The sequence below is a fragment of the Molothrus ater genome, chromosome 9, assembly GCF_012460135.2.
Source record: "Molothrus ater isolate BHLD 08-10-18 breed brown headed cowbird chromosome 9, BPBGC_Mater_1.1, whole genome shotgun sequence".
NCBI classification, from domain to species: domain Eukaryota; kingdom Metazoa; phylum Chordata; class Aves; order Passeriformes; family Icteridae; genus Molothrus; species Molothrus ater.
Window position 1 is genome coordinate 22,244,853 of NC_050486.2, and position 15,038 is coordinate 22,259,890.

The window sequence follows — 15,038 nt, forward strand, 5'->3', positions numbered from 1 at the left end:
TGTGCTCTGTGCAGGGGCGGCACAGTGCAGTCTGGCTTTGCTCTGCTCATCCTTTGCCTGGGGTTCTTAGGAGGAGAGAACAACCCCCAGGACATGGCCGCTGGTTGTTGGGGACCGAAGCTGCTCCAAAGCTGTCCTTTCACCACAGCTGTTTGGTGCTAGCAGTTGCCATGGCACCAGTGCATCAACCAGAGGGAACAGGAGAGCACCTGGTCCAGCTGACCCACCCCTGTGCCTGGTTTCAGCTGTGGCTGTCCCAGGCAGGCTCCCACCGTGTTGTACCCCTTTATTCCCAGGAGGGGATGGAGCTGAGTGATTGGAGGCAGAGGGTTTGCAAAAGTGTGGGTACCTGGGGAGATTAATCAGAGCTGAGGGCAACAGGGGCAGCTCTCTGTGTGCCTGGGGACAGCTGGTGACAACTGCCCAGACCTTGCTCCAGTGGGACACAAGGCAAACGCCCTCAGTTTCCTAGACCTCCACTGAGTACTTGTGGGAAAAGGCTGGAAAGGCACTTGGGGAAGCTCTGAGTTCTGCTGCAGACACTGACTCCATTAAAGGGGCTTAGGGCAATACCACAAAAACACTCCCCCACCATTTGTATTTCTCTGCAGCGGAAATCAAGTTGGCTCCTTTCATTTTCATTAACACCCTTATCAATTCAAAGTGACTAAATAGATGCTTAACTGTTCATTATACACTCTCTGCATCTCTGGTCTGAAAGGGAGCCTTTATTTCCACAGTTATGGTTTCCAACCCATTACAGAGGGAGAGAGCATGGAGAGATACACAAGTGTGGATTTTAATAACCTTATATTTCAATCTCTCTATTATTAAAAAAAATGTTTGCATTTACTGTGATGGGGGGAAGATTAAAAGGATTGCCATGGATTCCACTTAGGGAACATTGCTAATGATTTCAATAAATCACTTTAAATAAAAATCACAATCTCCACAATTCCACCCAAATGCCATTTGGCAGAGGGGTTGATTATGGAAACAAAATGAATTTTGGAATTAGCTGCTTGTCCTAATGCAATTGGACAAATTAAATTTAGGGATACACACATATCCAATGACATATATCTCATGCAGAGCAGCGGTGTTTTGGCCCCTGGGAAAAAGAACAAATAATGTTTTAGTGGGTTAAGACAGATCTTGTCCCTCATGATGGATGTCAAGTGTTTGTTACAGCTATTTCCTTAGTATTTTTATTTCATGGCTTACCCTCTGTGAAGCTACAAAGCACTGGTGTTTTATTTCCACCAAGGCAGGATCCAACTGACCACTGGGACATGACTTTGGTAATGGCTGTGTCCATGCAGAGCTGAAAAACCACTCTGACACATCACTAGCAATGCCCAGAGCAGACAGTCTGGACTCCTGTCTGTGACTGGGACCAGATCCCAGGATCTCTACAGAGGGTGAAGCCCAGGTTCTACACCAGACCTGGAGATCTGCTGCTGCTCCCAGCTCCACTGCTGGCTGCCTGTCCTCCGTTGTGACATGTGAGGGACCAGGAGGCCACAGGCTGTGGATGTGGCAGCACCTGTCAGGTGCAAACAGAGCTGGAGGGGTGGAGAGCAGAGCTGGAGTTTATTGCTGTGCACTGTGCCGTGGCTTGGGAGGGCTTTGTGTCTCTCCCTGGCTCAGAGCTATGCAGAAGTTGGCCCAAAATGTAGTCAGGAGGTGCAGCTCTAGCAGCAATACCTCCATCTGTACTTCTGAGTGAGACATTTGTCTGCCCAAGGATCATTTTTACAGCCTGAAGGGGTTTTTGTATCTCTTTTCTGTGCTGCTGATGACTCCAAACCCTGATCCCCACCAGAAAAACCTCTGCACCTGGGCCAGAAGAACAGGCACAACAATTAACACCCTCATATGGCACAAGGTAGAATACTCACCGCAGGACTCCTTCAAACCACTCAAATTTTGGCTATGCAGGGGGACATTCCTATCCAGATGCTGGCTCGTGGGGGCTGCACAGCTCCTGCTCCAGTCCCTGCAACCTTCCCCTGGAGGAGGCAAGCTGACCTTCATTCATCCCTGCATGGGCCAGATGCTCTTCCCTGCCTCCCTGCCTGGCTGTGCTCGGCTGCTGCACTACACCCAAAGCTGTGACTTCATCTCTAAGCAAATTCCAGACCTGCACCAAAGTTTTGACAGCAACCTTCCAGCATGACAAGAAGTTGTGAAATTTAGGCTTATCCTGTATTCCCATTCCTGGCATTCATCTTGCCCAGCGATTTCTGCTTGAACAAAACAAACAAACAAGGAGCAGCAGCAATTTTTAGCAGATGAATCACAGCGAGCTATCTTTATCTATCTATATATAAAAGCACCTTTTTAAAAACTTCTTTTTTTGATGCTGTATTATTCACGTATCCAAAGCTGAAGAAGTCCAGATTTTAATAATAATAGACATAATAAATATGCCCTATTAAATGCAGTGCCTAGGAAGACTGTTCCCTGTCTGCTGTCTCTGGTAAGCAAAGTAGGGTTTTAACTCTGCGTGTGGCACCATCTCATGGACAGCTTGGCTTATTCAAAGGACTTGAGAGGCTGAAGGCAAGCACAAAATTATCCAGCATGAAAAGCTTGCTTGATGAAAGAAAAGGGGACATCTCCCAGACAAACAAACCCAGGGCAACAGGAGTAGTTGCAGTGGAGATGAGGTGAGAAGAATGAATTACATGTTTTGTTTGCATCTCTAGAAAGTGCTGCTTGGACAGAAAATAGGTAAAAATAGCTGAAAAGCATTTGTGGGAGTTATCTGGGTAAGTCTGACAAAAGCAGAACAGGAAGGCCTCATCCCAACAGGTGGGAAAGTGCTGTTTTTCCACATCTCCTTCCACTCACAGCTTTGCTGTCCTGAAATCCAGTGAGAAGGTGAACCAGGCTGTGTGCATCTGACACCTCCCAAAGCCTCTCAAAGGGATCTGGAGGGAGAAGCTGGCAGTCTCTACATTTTCTATTTTCTCTGCCATCTTAAGCTGGACATATAGATCAAAAAAAAAAAACAACCTTACCTGGTGTTTCTTTCATAAAAAACGGAGAAAAAACTGTATGGATGCAAACCTGTTGGAGTTTTCAGAAAGCTTGAAAGGGCAGGACTGAGGTGCTGGTATCTGGGCTTCAGGGGGAAACTTTAAGCATCAACAATGGTAGAGGAAAGGAAGAAATTAAGGAATTGAGCAAGGCCAACAGGAAAACTTACCTCTTTCCCTGAAATATCCCCCTCATTGCAGGCAGAGGTACAGGAGCAGAGACCTCCCCAGGTGCCAGTCCTCATTCCCTACAGACACACCCAGGAGGGGCTCTGCTGCCTGCCCCTCACCACATCCTTGCTCCAGTATTTTCTCCTCTCAGAGCAGGACCTGTTTTAATGAGTGACATATAAAGTTATGCTGGCTTTTCAGGTGTGGAGAGAGAGCTGGGTAGGGTTGAGAAGTGCTGCTGGGTTGCCAGGCAGGTTACAAATGCACTCTGTGACTCCTGATTAATCTGCCACCTCACACGAGAGGTGATGCAGTGCTCTCTTCTGCATTGCAGATTGTGCTCCCGCCGTGCCCTTTCCCCAGCACCTTTCAGAACCCTCACCTGCTGTTTCCCAGGCACTCATTCAGTGTCTCACAGTGCATTCATTGCATGCCTGAGCCCCTTGTTGCTGCCTGCCCAGGTTGTAACTGTGTCTGCAGATTGATCCCATCCTCACAGGTAGGAAAACAGCCCCTGAGGCCATGTCCTGGCCATCCCTGCCACAACAGACACACTCACATTAAAGGAACTGATGGCAGAGGGGGACTGGAACATGTGCCTGTGTCCTGAATGGGAGTGGGTAACACTCCTTTTCCTGTGCTCCAAAGCCATGTGTGCAGATGCTGGATCCCAGATGGGAACATCCAGCCACTGTGGGTGCTGGAATAGAGGAGAGAAATGGGCACAGCCCTCCTGGGTGGAAGGCTGACAATGCCTGAGAGCATCCCTGTTCCCCATTCAGGTCTGGCAAGGTCAGCCAACTCCTGGTGAACTGTAGGAGCCCTGGAATGAGTGACAGGAGCATGAAACAGCTCCAGTCTGGACTGAGCTCTGCTGCATCCCAGCAGGGGCATTGCCTGGAGCATCCCGTGGTGCTCCAGCTCTAGCAGCAAGCTTCTCTTGTCAGCAGCAGGCAGCTGTGATTGGCAGGGGCAGCAAAACGCTTGATTACTTTGGGATAGGATAAACTCAGGAGCAGAACCAGGAAAAGAAAAAAATGTTTTCAACAAGTATGGAAACCACTTTTAACCTGTGCACAACCAGAGGTGGGATTGCATCCCTTTCATCTTTTTATTTTGTGATGGAAGTGCTGCATGTTGTTGATTTTTTTTTTCATTGCTACCAAAGAGTAATTTAGCCAGGGAAACGTTCACTTGAAGCTTGAGCTGAATCCCCAGGAAAAGTCTGAAATTAAGAGTGAAGGTGACATTCCTAATGAGCAGGGCAGAATTGTTTAGCATAGGCTGTTAACTACATGGAGACAGAATCCTTTGACTATTGCTATCCTTTGACTTTACTGCTATGAAGGAATTAAATGTCTACCAATGCTACATGAAATTTTCCACAGCTCACCAAAGCTCTTGGCTTTTAAAATGTTGGTTGCATGGTGTGTTCTTCTGGCTGAACCTGCTGTTCCCCAGATGAAGGAGGTCTCCCATCAGTGAGAGCTCTGCAGTTGGTTCCTGTCCTTCAGTGTTGAGTTATGGCTTTTCCTGGTGAATCCAACTTCAGTCTTCTTCACTGCAATGGAAATCCACATCTTATCTGTCCCATCAAGCACAGGGAACTTCATATTTCCTTCTTCCCTGGAGCACTCTTTGATGCTTTTGACAAACAGAACGATCTCTAGATAAGTCTAAAAATTACTTTACATGCTTTATTTCTTTCATCAGAGAGAAGAGCAAAAAAGCTAAGCCACATCCACTAAGTCCATGCATATTCAGACAATTCAGGGAGAGCAGGTGAGTGATGGAACAGCAGTTCATGGGGTTGCTGAGCTTCAATGACATTGCACCAGACCTTTTCTCCAGGAATGAACTCTGCTGATGGTGACCCTGGGATCTGGGCAGTGGGAGAGCCCAAATGAGGAGGTTTCTGTCTCAAAACCAGTTCTGTCTGTGGAGCTGTGCCCCCAAGGAAAGGAAGCCTGACCTCAGCAGACAGACATCCTATAGTTCCCATCCTAAGCTATGCCTGCTTTCAGTTACCCTGTGCAACTACGGCTTGCTCATGCCAATGAAGCAGAACTGTCCCCTTTCAATGTCTGAATGCACTCTGCTCCTCTGCACATCTCCTCCTATTCCCTGACCTGCCTTCCCTGCCCCGAGGCATCCTGCACACTGACTTTCTGTCCTCAGATTTGTTTTGGTGTTGTGTTCTGTCTGTGCCAGCCTCTCGGTCCTTTAACACCCCTTGCATGATTTATAACCCTGCCATCACCTCCAGGGCTCCCAGTCACCACATGGGTTAATGGCTGCTAACAGAAGACTTTGCACTTTTAGGCTTTCTTTAACAAGTGTCCAACATGCACCTGAAATGTAAGTGCTTTGTTTGATTATTCTTTGGTTCTGTTCAGTCCAAGGTCAAAGCCAAGAACAATACAAAGAAGCAATAGTAAAACACACAAAAGCCCTCTGCAAACTTCTCTGCAGGGCTCCAAAGCACGAGTGTATTTTTATTCTCCCTGTGGCTTTCAGAGGGAGGCTGGGAACAGTGTCCCTGTGTCACAGATGGGGAAGCTGAGGTGCACAGCAGCTGAGCACCAGAGCCCAAACTCATTCAAAACAGGAATTAAATTCTCCTTGGTTTCAGCTGACTTCAGTTCCCAGAAATTTAGGTGAGATGCCCAGTTTGTTCATGATAAACAAGCTTTCCTAACCAAAGCCAAGGTTGTTTCTTTAATGCAGCAAAGTAGCAGTGCTGGGAGGGAAGGAAGCATGGCAGTGGAACTGAGCTGCCGAGCCTGTGCGAGAAGGGAGAGGCAAATAGAGAGATCTCATATCTGAGACCCCAGCATTAATTCATATGTTGATGAATGCCATAAATTAGATTGCAATCAGCCTGCATTCTCCAGGGACCTATTCCATGTAACGAGGCAGAGCCAAGTCTGTTCCAAATCCAGAGAACTTCTGGAGACTCCGAGCACGGTTCCTTCCTTCCCCACCTTCAATAAATAAATGACGTTGAAAAAGAGGAAGGTATTAGCTGTGAATGGATTTTAATTGACGCAATGGTAAATTCATTTCATAATCTTTAATTAGCAGAGATGCTTGCCGGAAATATAATTTACAGGAAACTTTCTCCTTTGCTTGGAAATCACTGGAATGTCCAGGTGATGGTAGTGAAATGGGCTGTGGATTCTGTAAATAATGCAGGAAGGCCCAGGATGAAGGAGTTTGTCTCTGAAGCAGTCAGAGCAGGCAGATTCTGATCCTGGCTCCAGTCAAACTTCAGTCCAGCTTCCAGCTGCAGCTGAGAATCAAGCAGGAAAAAATGATTAATGTCAGATGAAGGCTGGGCTTGATAGTCCAAGCCTGTGGTTATCCAACCTTCACACACACAGCCCCTCTCCAGCTCCTGACCTTATCCTGAACCTCACTGCTTCCTGCAAGCTCTGTCCCCTGTCCTTTTGTTTTTCTCAGTCTCCTGAGATCCTATGGATTCCCTCCTCCTGCTGTCTTCCAAGAACCCTGACCCACACAGGTCCCAGAGTCCATCTCCTGGCACAGCTGACTTGATGAAGGGGACTGGGAAATTTTCCAGAGCAGACAAGAGAGCAGGCAACTGTTGAAACTACTCTTCTTCCTCCAACAAATTCTCTGTTGCAGGAAGCTTTCTCACCTCAGGACACATTCAAAGCTCATCACTTTGGGAACAGGACAGATCATGAGGGAACCCAAGAAAACTCTGAGAGCAAATTATGAGTGGTTGAATGGGAGACATCCAGAGGTCCCTTGCAGCCAATGTGCCTCTGCTCCTCTGAAACCAAATTACCCTGTCTGGAGCTCCCAGTGAAAGAAATGGCTATGAGTCATGAGTGGTGATTAAGGACAGCTTTAGGTGCAGAGACTCAGAATAAAATCACAGTGCTGGTTTCTCTGCTTGTCTTCTCTCTGTTCATGCTCCACTTCTTGCCTGCTTATGCTGGGATGAAAGCAAGTTTCCTTTTATCTCAATTCCTAGCAGAGCTAGAGTTGTCCCAGCAAAGGGAATGTGAGCTGGTTCTACTCCTGATGTCTGTTGACATGTTGCTATAAAAAACCCCAATTATTAGGAGAGGAGAAAGAGAAAGGAAAGATATTCTGCTTTTCCATGCTGAAAACTTCATAGGGTGTAATTGAGAGATCAAAACTACCTTGGCAAATAATTGGTGCCAGCTGGGAAGAATTAGCTTGATGTGTGAATCCCATATTGGGTTTGTTAAGCCAGTCATGAGAAACCAAGTCCTTCCCTGGTAATCTGAATACACTTTGCAAGGAAGCCACGGGGAAAGCATTCCTTGTGCCTTTTAATCAAGCATGGTTTTATAGGTGTGTGTAACACATCCCCTGTCCCTCAGTTCCTCCTTAATGGCACTGAATTTCTGGTGTAGAGCTCTTGGGGGGTGTGGATGTGGTTGGAAGGGGGTTTGATCTTGGTATCCCATACCTGCACCCGTGGCCAGCAGCCTCTACCCACCGGGATGTGGGCACAGGGAGTTATCCCATAGCTGGGGAGGAGGGAGCACAGCAGGGACTGTGCTTGTGGGTCCCTGTCTGCAGGGAGATCTTCACTTGGATGGCCTTGGAGCATCCCTCTTGAGACCCAGGGATGGGCTGCTACAGGGATGGATAAGTCCAGCCTCCCTCAGTCCCATAAATAAAGGGAAAGAAGCAAAGCTGAAAAGAGACGGCTTTCTGGACGCAGCAGGGAACTCCAGTTTTCTTTCCCCTTCATTAAATACTGTGTTTTCCTCTAATGAAGGGGCCATCCAGAGCAATAATGAAACTCTTCTCACATCTCAGTGCCTCAAATGCCACTTCCTCTTCCCCCGCTGAGAAGAACCCAGGCTTCAGCAGCTCCGAGGGTGGGCTCCTTGCTGCTGCCTCGCTGTTTCTCTAGCAAAATAAAAGCAAAATTAGTTCCCCTCCAAGAACTGCAAAGCACCCGTGCAGGGGGTTGTTTCATTCATCCCTTCTCCTCCTACATCAATAAAGCCTAATCTCCTCCCTGCTGGGTTCTGCCGTGTGCTGCCTCGATGGAGAAGGGCAGCATGGTGCTCCTGCAGGGCTCTAGGGCTGCCTTTTTCACACACAGCTGCTCTGCCACCGTCCATGTAACCCAGCAGGGAGTCACCACTGGGACACACACAAATCTGACTGTCTGTGCTTCACCTAAGGTCTTGGTTTGGGGCGTGTTTCTATAGGGCATGTCGTACCCAGGTATAGGGAAATCTTACATTTCCTGGACTCCCTGGGACTCCTGGTGACACCTGAGCAGCTCAGCTCTCCACAGCATCAACAAATGTCCCCTCTTCATGTCAGGGGTGATTTTGTCCCCTCAAAGCTAAGAGCATCCTCACTCCTGTTAGAGTTACAGCAGCTGGTGCCTGCCTCCTGAGAGCTTCTGGGAGCCGCAGAAAATATGAACAAAAGCGATGTGATGAGCCAGAGGGTGCTTCATGAAGAATAAGTGCCAGGTATCTCCTCAGCTCCAGGCATCCCATCAGCTCCAGGCATTTGCCCCTCAGATATTCTTGATTTTGCTCAGGATGGGGCAGCCCCTCTGCTGTGAGGATGGCACGGATGGCAGCAGATCCAGGAGTGACTGTGCAGACACAGCTGATGGCCTGTGAGTGTCTCCTCATCTATCATCAACACGAAGTTCAATTACAGCCTATTGGGGTTTTCTCGATTTGCCAGTTAATTAATAAAATCTGCATCGCAGATGAGTTCTATTTACATAAGAGCTGAAGGAGGCAAGTCTTCATCTTAACAGCAGTGAATATTCAGATGTGAGATTAACTCATTGCTCTCTGCTTCAAATTGTTATTTACTTGGTTGTGTTTTAAAGATTAATCTAGATTTCCACTTTCTTGTTGTGAAAGAGGCAGTAATGGGATGTTTGTTTTCTTGAGCCCTGGTTGTTTTATTGAAACAACTTCCAATAAGCTGCAAAATTGGTTCTGTGTGAAGGGAGGACCCCCTGGCTAGAACAAGAGATGCCTGAAGGGACAATGACAGAGACCTCTCATATCACGGACAGTAGGGAGCTGTGAGGGAATGATTGCTGCTCTTTCCTCATAACTAGGTATTTCTGAAAGCAGGCAAGCACTAGGTTTGATACAGACAGAAGCAAGTCCCTTTTGCATTTCCATGGAGTGTGATTGATAATTGACAATGCATTGGTGGATGTTAAACCCCATAAGCTGAGTATGGCTTCAAAGTGATGAAGACCTTTGAACCACAGACCACCAAAGATGGGAAGAGTGGGCCAAGACCACTTTGTATGTGCCCTATTGCCCTGGATTTCTTTGCATGCGCTGCAGCCCCTGAACAAGCTGGGTGAGCCATTGGGATAAGCCATAAAGCCATTTCTACAGCAATTTGGCTGATAATTTGAAGAAAAGGAAATATGGGGCCCTTTGCTTCTACAGTTGCTAGAAATCAAGAAGATATGTCTGAGGAGAAGAGTACCTAGGAACGTCCTGAGTGGTGATGGGTTTTGATCTGCCTTCACAATCGTCATGAGCAACATTTTAAGGTGACAATGCCACTAGCCAGCCCACTACAAAGATTAACACAGTCCAGGAGAAAGCTTCCCTTTGGCTATAACCCACATCTGACCTTTGCTACTGCCTCAGCATTGTCCTTGTCTGATGAGCTGCTTGAAGGACTGAAGAATTAAGAGGTTGTGGCAGTGCCAAAAGAAATTAGGGAATGTGATTGGGAAGGAAACCTGGGAAATGAACCTTGCTTTTTAATCAACGTACCAAGCAAAGCAGGGCTAATCAGCATTAATCAAGTAGAGCGCTGTTGTTAGATGGAGGCCCTGCTTTAGAATAGGGGGCTCTCCTAATGACCCAGAAAAAGCAGGAGAGCCTTTCCAGCTAGAATTCCCTTGCCCAAGACAGTGATTGATCTGCTGATCAGGTATTGATCTGCTTTCCCAAGTGCACAGCAGCTCGGGCTCCGCATCATTTCTTCTTTTTGCAATGGAAGTGCCTGGTGGCCTCCCCTGGAAGTGACTCACATGGCAGCAACCACCAGTCAGGCAATAAAACAGCATCCAGTGGGAGCGAGGCATTTTTGTTTTCATTATTCAGACAGCATGTGGGTGTGTGGCTCTGCCCCAGCAGCAGCTGTCATCTCATAGGCAGTACCCGCACTCTGCTGGAGCAGGAATTCCCTTGGAGAGCAGCCACCACCCCACAGAGATGCCCAGGTGGTGTGGGAGAGGCTGAGCACAGCCATGCTGAAACCATTTCCCTCAGAGCTGCTTTCAGCTCAGCTCTTCCTGAGCCCAGGCTGGACGCCTGCAACCTGAGCTGCAGCTGAACAGGGGGGACAGACAGGAACCTCCTGTTAGCCCCAGGGTGTAGAGACTGCCCAGAGGGGCCATGGTGGCCATATCCACACCAGGCCTGGGAGAGCCAGGGCACAGGCCCACAGTGGTCTGCCCTCTTCCATCACTAGCACGCTCCCAGTTAACATCCTCTGACCAGTGGCTCAGCCCAGCCATGGGGACAGGCAGGCCAGGACCCCTTCCTGTGTGGCAATATGGGTGAAATCACCTGGCTCTGAGAGAGCTTTTGGCTTGACCCTCAGATGGGGGCTGTACCATGGCCACTGGCCAGCAACCAGGCCTGTTTTATTTGGGTAGCTGCAGATCAAGGGGCTGTTGTGCTGGATATTCTCCTCCTGCATAGTGGGAGTCATTGCCAGGTAAACAGTGGGAAACTGAGGCACAAACCAGTTAAAGGACTTGCCTGCAGTCAGCAGCAGGAGTAGGATCTCAGGCTTTTGAGGACGTGTCACATCCCTCTCCACACGTAACAGGAACCTCCAAGAGTGGATTTCACCTTCTGAGGTGATATTCCATGCTGCCTTTCAGTGAGTGATGGGGGTGCTATCTCTTCCTCTTCCACAATTAATTGTTTACAAATGATTACTGTCAGTGCTGCTGGGCCTGGCCGTGTGGGTGATAACCTGGAGGCTGAGTGCAGTGGGGAGGCTGAGACATGCTCTGCTTTCCAGATGAGGCAGCTGTAATTTCTGGAGCCCTTGTTTCACTCCATTAGGAAAATTTTCCCCCTGCCTTGCTGTCCCTGATGTTTGAAGTGCCAGGCATGAAAGCAAAGGCAAGTCAATCAGATGAGCAGAGGCCTACTGGAGATAATTGCCAGGCTCTCTCCCAGACAGCTGAGTCAGCTGGGGAGAGGAACATCATAGAAGTGATGTCACCAATTCCTCTGTGATCTCTCCTTCTTCCTGAGCAGAAATGGTCTGAAAAACAGCTTCTAAAAAAGCCATGGGGAAAAAACAAAGTTGGTCTTAAGGGAGTTGGGCAGATGGGCCCATCATCTGCCAGAGGGGAAAGGGAGGGCTGTCTGGGCAGTGTGAGCAACCATGGATGTGCTCAGGAGGCTTTTGAAAGGAATTGATGGGGAAGTCAACTTTGGGCTCTTTGCAATGGAACACAGCAGGAGAATGAACAGCAATGGACATCCTGTGGAACAAGAGAGGTTCAGGCTGGTTATGTGCACATCCTCCTTATACAACACAAATTTTTCATGTGAGGGCAGTCAAACTCTGGGACAGGTGCCCCACTGTGAAGGCTGTGCAGTCTTGGCCTTTGGAGAATTTTAAGCCCCAGTCAGACAAAGCCCTGAACAACCTGGTCTCACCTCAGAGCTGACCTTGCTTTGGGCAGGAAGTTGGACCTAAAGACCTCCTGAGCTGCCTTTCCACTCGAATTGTCCTATGGCCTTAGGAACACATCCTTGTCGGAGCCTGAGGGGACAGGGAAAGAGGAGGTTCAGAGACTGAGGCTGTACACCCTCAAAGAAAACCCTTCCAGAAATATGGGAAGGTAAATACAGAGATGCCTTGACATGGAAAAGGGCTTTTACTCTTCACTGAAGGTTTCTTGGAACAGACTGGATGAATGTGGATCAGGCCCATGTGGGCAAACTTAATGTGACCTTGTGTGCCTTCACGTGTGAACCTTGGTCTCTGAGGTGACATTCCTGATCTCCTGCCACCCAGCACTGAGCTGGACCTTCCTGAGGTTGAGTGCTGCTCCTCTGCCTTTCACCTTCAGCACTCTTGGGATCTTGGGGATATCACACCTTTCTCAAACTCCCCTGACCCCCTCTCCAGGTCTGCAGCCACCATCACATGTTCCTACCCTTCACAATCAGCATTGCCAGAGCTTTCCCGCAACATTCCCAGTACTTTGTAGGAATCTCCATTTCCTTTCTTGACATTATCCTGGGTTCTTTGCAGGAATTTTCCTCATTTCTTTTCAGCAATTTCCACATTGCCTTCTAGAAATGTCCCAGCACATTTTCCAGGAATGCCCCATTGATTTATAGCAATTTTGAAGCAATTTCAGCAACATTTTTTTTTCTTTCTAGGAATTTCTGCTTTGTTTTTTTCTGAATGTTCTGCAGTGCTTTTTGGGAATGTATCATAAGTTTTCTCTGAATTTTCCAGAGTTTCCATAAGTTTTCTCTGAATTTTCTTTCTAAGAAGAAAATGTTGCAAAAATGTTGCTTTCTGGAAAGTTCTCAGGTTGTTTTCCATGAATTTTCTCCTTGCCTTCTAGGATTGTCTCCAGTTGGTTTCTAGGATTTTCACATTTGACCTTAGAAAGTTCCCTGATTTTTCTAGACATTTTACCACAGAAGCTACTTTCCAGAAATTTCTTCTCTGCTTCATAGAAATGTCCCAGGATGTTTTCCAATAACTTTCCTTTTCCTGAAATTTCTCCTTTGATTTCTTTTGAATTTTATCAGGATGCTTCCAAGGAATTTTTTTGGTTCCTTCCAAGGAATATTTCCATATGATTTCTAGAAATTCTCATATTACTTTCCAGGATTTCTTGCCTTTCTTCCCAGAAATTTCCACATTGCTTGCTAGAAATCTCCCCTTTGCTTTTCCATGTCAGTGTTGTTTTCAAGCCATTTCTTGTTTTGCTTTCTAGAAATGTCCTCAAGTGCTTATCAGGAACTTTGCAAATACTTTTCCAGTTTTTCCTAGGATTATTTGTAGAAAAAAAAAAATCTGTTTTCTAGGAAATTCTTTTCCTTCTAGGAATTTTGTCACTTCATAGGATTTTGCCTGTATGCCTTCTAGTAATTCTAAAAATCCCTTTTTGTTTTTTGTTTTACTAGATCCCTTCCTCCTTTTTGAGGCTATCTTCCCAATATTTGTGTGGGGAAGTGGCTGAGATGGCTCCGTGGAGCCAACTTTGCATTTTTTTTTCCTCTGCCAACTCTTGTGTGGAAGTGAGCTTGTGTACAACAAGCTCACTTTCTTTCTGCCACTGCTGCCTTCAGCCTCTCTCCTGTTCCTCAGTGAACACAGATCTGCTGCTTGCTCAGGAATCAGACAATGCCTGAGGCCCCTGGCAATAACTCAGGTGACAAAGCATTGTTTGTGAACATGGTTCTTGGGGTTCCAAGCTGGTGCTGTGAAAAGCAACACCATCCTCTGCTCTGCCTTAGCAATTGAACCAGTGCTGAGGGGGTCTCTCTTCTTGCACACAAAGCAGAGGTGGTTATTTATCACTTCAGTCGTGTCCAAGCTGCCCAGGTGGAGTGGTCATAAAACATGCTGGGTCAGCAGTGTGGATGATGAGGGAACCACCAATTCCTATGCAATGGGGTCCCATTAATCTTCTACAGAGTTAATGCAGCTTCCATGTAATGCCTGAGGATGAAAGATGGGCTGGAGATTTCAAGTCTTTAGTGAAATCCTGGTGTTATAAAAGGCAGATGCCAGTGAGGAATACAGAACTCATCCTATAGTTTCAATCCTTTGATGTGATGGTGATTTAGTGAGTGACCTTGGTTATGACCTTGGTTTCCAAACAGCTTTGGGCCTTACCTTTCTCCTTGTCTCTATTTGTGTCTAAAAGGTAGCAGATCTATTGAAAACTTTTTTTTTTGGGTAAAAAAAGAACAGCTTTGACAAATGTCTTGGTTTAAAAAAGAGCCTTCAAATTCTTGAAAAGTATCCCTTTGGCAACCAAGATTTTTAGTTTTCTAATTTGTAATGCCCTTGTTCTGCGATTTAAGCTGATTATTAACAGCATGTTCAGAAGCTACTGAAACAAAACATTTTAATTGACCCAAACCAGGTGGTTTTATTTCTGTTTAGTTTCACAGGTGCTTGGGATTTTGATCTTCAGCTGGAACGGGAGAGGAAAAAAGAAATCTCCAGGAGCTTTGTGAAGTAAACCCTTTTCCCAGCACTAGTATATGGAAGAAAGCCTCGTGTCTTTGCATCTTTGCCTGTTGCTGGGCTCAGTAAAGCTCTTCTCTTCCAGCTAAGTAAGAAAGCAGCTCTCAGCTGGCTGTTGTCTTGCAAGCAAAGACACTCAGAGGTGACCTGAATGAAGCCATGCTCACATCTCTTTCAGCTGCTCTGCTGGCAGGTGACATCCCCCAGTGTAGCAGGCAGGTATGCGGAAGAAACCGCGTTATGCCCTGAAAGGTTCCTAACCTGGATTTCCGAGGTTGCTGTTGCTGTTTCCTCCGTGGGAAAAAGAGATAAAAGCCTGTCTTGCCCTTGCCCTGCAGGTGCCTGCCCAGCTCCCTGGCAGGCTCACATTGAAGAGTGCAGAGTCCCTGTGCAGCAGGAGCAGGTGACCTTTTGTTGTGCCCAGCCAAGTGTGTGCAGCGCGGCTCTCGGGGCCAGCGTGGCAGATGTAAACACACAGCTCATCTGAATGCTGAGCCCTCCTTGATGAGGCAGAGCACTCAGGCATGCTAAGGGGCAGATATTTGTTTTCCACAG